This window comes from Silene latifolia, chromosome 9 (assembly GCF_048544455.1).
Source record: "Silene latifolia isolate original U9 population chromosome 9, ASM4854445v1, whole genome shotgun sequence".
Lineage (NCBI taxonomy): Eukaryota > Viridiplantae > Streptophyta > Magnoliopsida > Caryophyllales > Caryophyllaceae > Silene > Silene latifolia.
The window spans coordinates 146,768,466-146,775,404 of NC_133534.1; the positions used below are offsets into that span (position 1 = coordinate 146,768,466).

Here is a 6,939-nt window from a genome sequence, read left to right on the forward strand (position 1 = left end):
ACATCCAAGGCACAAAATTTCCCATCCTCCTTCAAATATGCAAGATATATAAAGAAAGAACGGTAAAGGAGTAAGAGATTAGAACGAGTTTACCAAGCGGTCTTCTAGCTTCTTTTTGCCTCAAATGGTCAATGCCTATGCCAAAGGTTAGCCAAACATATACAAACAATGCAATATTTTTGGAATTTTTTGAATTTTATCGATTTTTAGGCATTTTTTATAATTTTTCAAATTAACAAATATATATGTATATGTACAAATATAAACAATAATCACAAAGTGGATATCCCCCCCCCCCCCCCCACACACACACACACTTGAAATTTACATTGTCCTCAATGGAACAAAGTATGGGGAGAGAAAAGGAAATTAAAAGAACATACTTTTGTATTTTTCAAATTTTTGTGAAAATGAAATAACATATTTTTTGATTTTAAATATTTTGAAAAGAAATGACATGTTTTTGTATTTTTAAATGATGGAATTTCCTCCCCACACTTATTTATTTACATATTTCCAATGGAAATAAATGTGTGGAGGAAATTCGGAAATGAACTACATGTTTTTGTTGATTTTTGATTTTTCAAATTTTTAGTGATTTTCAAATAGGTATGCAATGCATGATCTAATCTATATGCAATATTGAAATACAATGCAAGCTATACTATATGAATGCAAAGAGAGCTAATTTAGATTAGCTCCTTTTCGAATCATGTCACTAAATGCAAAATGCGGTAAAAACTTAATTAAAGAGAAAGAGAATATATACATTGCAGTGGTTCTTAAGTAACTCCACCAAACCTCTTCATTCAAAGACTTCATTCAACCGGGATCAATATCCCGAGATCCCACCAACCTTCCACCATTTTCACTACCAACAAAACAAGAGCCTTTCACCCTTGTCATCACATCATGTAACCTACACATAGCATGTTGAACCTCTTGCCATTTTCGGTTCACCTCTTCCTCAAACATCTTCTTGTCTTTGTCAACACTAGGGTCACATACTCTCTTTCCTTTCGATCTCTTCCTGCATCTTTTTGGCTTCTTCTTTTCAATTCCCTGTTTTGATTTTGGAGGGGCATTGGTGCTAGAATTGAACTCGGTTTCCCAAGTCTTGCCCTTTTCCCCACACTTATCTTTAGCATTCACTTCTTCTTCAAGGAATTTAGCTGGGAGCTTATCATAAACTTTTGGCTCACAAGAAATTAAGAGCTCCATGTTCTCATCTTCATTCTCATGGAATTCGAATGTCTCCACGGCAAACATGTTTTGAATCACGGTTTTCTTTGAAGCATGTGGTAGCTTGAATTCAACTTTTTTCTTCCCGACTTTGAATGACAATCGTCCCTTTTTAACATCGATGTTAGCTCCTCCCGTGGCCAAGAATGGCCTACCAAGAATGACACGGGAGCGTCTTCCCATAGGGATGTCCAACACAACAAAATCGGTAGGAATTGAAAGCTTACCAATTTGAACCATGATATCCTTGAGAATCCCATTCGGAGATTTGATTGTCCCGTCGGCAAGTTTGATTGTAATGGAAGAGCGGGCTAAGCTTAAAATATTTAACCTCTTTACAAGGGCAAGTGGTATGACACTCACACTTGCCCCTAAGTCACACAAAGCACTATCCACCTTTTGGTCACCAACGGTACAAGGAATTGAGAAACTCCCGGGATCATCAAGTTTGACGGGGATTTCTTTAGATTTGACCATATTGCACTCCTCACTTGAAGCATCAAGCTCATGGCTACTAATGTCCACTCTTCTAGAAATGACTTCTTCAAGGAATTCGGAGTAACAAGGGATATCCACCAAAGGTGGATTGGAGGCTTCCATTTTCTTTACCAAGTCCATAAATTTATCATACCTTGAATTATCATTGGCCCCTTCTTGCTTGGCCAAAGAGTGTTCTTCTATCATCACCATCTCTTCTTCTTCCGGGTTCTCCTCAACCTCTACCATCATATTTGGTGCTCCTACAATTTCTTCAAGCACAAATTCTTCACTCATAATGGTTGGTGTAGTCATAACCATCTCTCCCTTACCCGGGTTAACTTCAACATCCAAGCTTGTACCATGAATTGTCATTATTTGCTCAAGCACATAGCCTCCCATGCTCTCTTTTTCGGGCTCATGGTCAACTTCTTGAAATGTTTCCATAGCCATGGAAAAGGGAGTAGTGTATGATAACTCCTCTTGACATGGCAAACCAAATGACTCTTCTTTTTCCTCTTCAACTTCAACCATGATAGCATTAACTTCCTTTGCCTTCATAGGGTCCCTTGGATTTTGCCCTTGTCTTAAAAACACGCCCGGTGGTTTTTGAGAACTCATGAGAGCTTGGGAAGCCACTTTAGCTTCAAGACTTTTGATTTGTTGTTGGGTATTACTTGCCAAATCCCCTATCAACTTCACTAAGTTGTCATATTTATCATCTCCCATAGTATTACTAGCTTGGGGTGGTGGCTCTTGGTTGAAAGGTTGGTTGGAAATTGGAAAAGGAAAGCCATATCCTTGATCTCTAAAGTTGGAATTTTGGTTGTTCCCTTGGTACCCTTGATTGAACCATTGATTTTGCCCTTGGTTGTACCTTTGATTATTGTTGTATCCTTGATTGAAACCTTGGTTGAACCCTTGACCAAACCCTTGGTTGGCTTGATTTCCTTGGTTTCCTTGGTAAAAATTTTGATTACCTTGGTTCCCTTGGTTACACCCATAATCTTGGTATGCTTGAGGTTGGTTGGTAAAGCTTTGGTTGGATACTTGGTTGTTGTTGAATGAGGGCCTAGGTGGACGGTTGGAGAAATTGTTAAATGCTTGGAAAGCATTCACCTCTTGCACATTGTTCCCATCAAAGTTGTTGTAATGGTTATTTGCACATACTTCATAAATGTGACCCATCCCTCCACATGACTCACATGTTGATCTTTGCATCACTTCTTCCATGGATGGTCCATGAGATGTGGTAGTTTGGCTCACTTGGTTCACTTGCTTCTTCTTACTCAACTCTTCAAGCTTCTTGGTGAGCATATCAAGCTTAGCATTAGTCTCCACATTCACTAAGAATTCAGGAGGGTGCTTACTTCTTCTCAAGATATTCACACTTGTGCCATAGTTTGCCTCGGAGTCCACCATTTTCTTGATTAGAGTCGTGCCTTCCTCATCACCCAAATGATCGAATCCCTCTCCCGCGGAGGCATTCACCATTTCTTTTGTTCTTGGCAACAAGGTTTGGAAGAAGGTTTGTGTGACATACCAATCCGGAAACCCATGGTGAGGGCAACTAGCAATAAGGTCTTGATATCTACCCCATGCTTCACCCAAAGATTCTCCATCCTCTTGTTGGAAAGTGTGGATCTCATTTCGGAGCATGGCAGTCTTGGATGATGGATAGTACTTGGCCATGAATGCCTTTGCTAAAGCATCCCAAGTTGTGAATGTGTCCGGAGGGTGAACATTTAACCATCGGTCCGCCTTACCCGTCAAGGAGAATGGGAACAACATCATCTTTAGTGTATCCTCGGATACCTCGTTCTTTTTCATCATAGAGACTTTCCTCTTGAACTTTCTTAGATGAGCATGAGTATCCTCTTCAATGTGTCCTCCGAACAAGTCTTTTTCAATCAACCCCACTTGGGCGGGGTGCATCTCAAAGTTGTTGTGAGCCAAGGTGCCGAAATTAATTGGGTCACAAGCATCATTGTGGTTAGGACGGTTATGGTCTCGTAAAGCCATTGGTGGTGGTGGGTTTGGTATATGAGGTGGTGGTGTTTGAGGTAGGCTATTTGGAAGTTGGAAGTTGTGAAATGGATTTTCTAATGGAGGCTCAATTGTATTATTTGGTTGTTGTTGAGTTGTGTTTTCAATGAGAGATTTGATGGGTGGATTTGCTTGGTCTATGGTTGCTTGAGAAGAGGTTCTAACCCTTGCTATAGTCCTATTCCTTAAGGCCCTAAAAAGCCTTTCGGGATCAGAGTCAAAGAGCAAAGGTTGGTGGTTCCTCCTAGGCATATAACTTGACAAACCGTAAGACTCCTAATGCTTTTACACACTAGGGTAAGACAAAAATCACACACATTCTACAAGAAGCACACAAACTACACAAACAAGCAAACAACAAGTAAAGACTAAAGCTAAAAACTTCAACTAACTAAGCATAACCTAACGCCATCCCCGGCAACGGCGCCATTTTGATATAGGTATTTGTCGTCATTTCCCAATCAAAAACAATTTATAAAACCCAATTAAAAAGTAGTATTTAATCGGGGTCGAACACAAAGATGGCGGGGTGTATACTTAGTCGTTTCAAGTCCTATTTTAGTCAAATAAAAATAAGATTGGTTGATTATAAACTAAGGTGCAAATAAATATAAAATTAAACTAAATGAACTTATAATTTATCAATATGAGAAAGACTAGAGCTTTCGGGTTCACTCGGGTTATTGGTCATGAAACAAGGTAAATATGGGGAATAGGTGATTCAAATAGTCAAGGAATTATACCTAATGTCTTAGGACACCTAGAATTCATTAACCCACTTTCATGTGATTAACTAAATCTCGTCACACACATACACAAGCATCATCTAATAGTCTACACACCAAGATTGTTCATCCACTAGTATAGACACCAAGATAACCAAACATGTGAGAAAATACTCAAACTTTCATAGGAGCAATTCTACAAACACTTCATGTGCATGAAAGTGACAACCTTTAAAACACCCAAATTCTTATAATTCTAACCCAAAATTATACCCATTATAGACCCGAGATCCCCCTAAGCCCTAGATGAGAACTACTCACACATGTTTAGCAATGAAAATCAAACAATAAAATGGAACAAAATACAAACAAGTATGGTAAACATGATAAAGATTGTAACTTTGAGTGAATAATAATTAACCAACATAAAAGATGTAAACTAATGAAGTAATTGTAAATAAGAGGTGAGAATTGTACCAATAAAGATGAAAGGAACAAGCTTGGATAATAATGGAAGATGAATTTCTTTTTGTCTTCCAAATACAACCCAAATGACTAATTGTAAACTATTGAGAAAATGAAGAACTTGCATAAACAAAGGAAGAGTTAAACTATTAATTAAAGAAAGATTACAACTTTTTATTGAATGAAAAATAAGAGAGGAAATATTAGGGTTCTAAATATATATTGAGAGAGATGAACTAACTAGTCTAATTTTCTAGTCTAATTTCTAATCTAAAATATGGGTAGTGTAATATCTATTCTAAAAATATGGTAGTCTTGTCGTGTAAGTCCAGTAAACTAAGGTATGATGTGTCTTTTATACTACTAGCCTAATATTAATAATACTCCTAATAATAATAATCTTAATAATCTAATAATAATAATAATAATAATAATGATGATAATAATAATAATAATATCAATATTAGTAATAATAATAATAATAATAATAATAATAATAATAATAATAATAATAATAATAATAATAATAATAATAATAATAATAATAATAATAATAATATTAATAATAATAATAATAATAATAATAATAATAATAATAATAATAATAATAATAATAATAATAATAATAATAATAATAAAAACTCTAATTACATGAAAAACCATCGACACAAAACTCAAAAACAAACCAAAAGTAAACAAAAGGGCAAAACGACGGTGCAAGGGAGTCCATGCCGGTTAACCGGCCGCCGGCGGATGGCACCGGTAACGAGGACTTGAAGAGAGAGCAGAAATCAAGTGGGGTGTGTGTGGTTGCCGGGTAGCCGGCAGAAGGGTCACCGGTAGGGGATCAATTTCAATCGTGTGTGTGTTGTATGCCGGTTGGCCCGCTGTCGGGGTCATGATCGGTAGCGAGTTCACAACGAAAAGGAGAGGAATTGATGTTGGTGCCTGCCGGTGTGGGTAGTCGACTGCCGGGGTACCGGCAGGAGACTCGAAGCTTCAATTTAGCTCGGTTTCGAGCTAGAGTTTAGAGATGCGTGAATTTGATGGTGGTAATGGGGGGTTGTTAATGGTGATGCGAGGTCGATAATGAAGGTTAATGGTGGACGAGTGAATGAAGGACGGATGGTGGCTTGATTTGTGTTTGTTGTCGGATTTCTGGGTCGAGGATTGAATTGATAGTGACGGAGTAGTTGGGCTCGAGTTGTGCGAGGGTAGATAAAGGAGGAGCAGCTGAGGTCGTGGTGGTTGATGCCGTCAATGGTGGAAGGAGCAGGATTTCTGGTTTAGCGGAGTGGGGAATTGAATTGGGTTGCGTGGCTTGATTTGATGACGGAAGTTGGAGCTCGATTCTAGGCAGCTATGGTGATGGATGATGAGCTCCTGCTGTTGAATTGAGGTGTTGGTGACGAAGGTGAGCTCAGAACGGGTTTTCGGTTCCGGGCATGGATGGTGATGGTAATGGAGGTTGGAGGTGAAGGTGGACGAGTTGAACTCGGATTTTGTTGTCGATTGTTGCTGAAATGCAGGGGACGGAGGTGAATGGCGATTGAAATGGTGATTGAAATGAGGTTGATGGTGAAGATGCATGGGAATGAAGGGTTGACTTTGTCTTTATCACCTTTGATTAATGCATTGACCCGCCACTTTGACTCGACTTGACTCTCAAATTCCGCCCTACTTTTCCATATCCCTTTATTCTTGAACGACTCCTACAATATAAAAATAAAACAAGGTGGTATAAATTCAAGAAAAATAACAATTATTTACGATGAATATAATAAAACTATTAATTATTAACTATATAGCAAAATGAGCTATTAGACAATTAAATCCTACAAAATCAAGTAAAATATAAGATAAAAGTATGGGTTAAATGATACTAAATTACAACTTATCAGAAACCAAAACCAGCCGTCTTGCACAAATCCCGGTACTTGGCACACTTTCGCTGAGCAGCATCGGCAACAACCCTACCCGGCAC

General features: G+C 38.2%; 1 non-coding gene across 1 annotated transcript; it reads left to right on the forward strand.

Moving 5' to 3' along the window:
• Nucleotides 1-3,271: 3,271 nt before the first annotated feature.
• LOC141603387 (small nucleolar RNA R71) lies at nucleotides 3,272-3,378 on the forward strand. Its single transcript, XR_012525266.1, has one exon. It is a non-coding gene; the product is annotated as a small nucleolar RNA R71 (small nucleolar RNA).
• The last annotated feature ends 3,561 nt before the right edge of the window (nucleotides 3,379-6,939 follow it).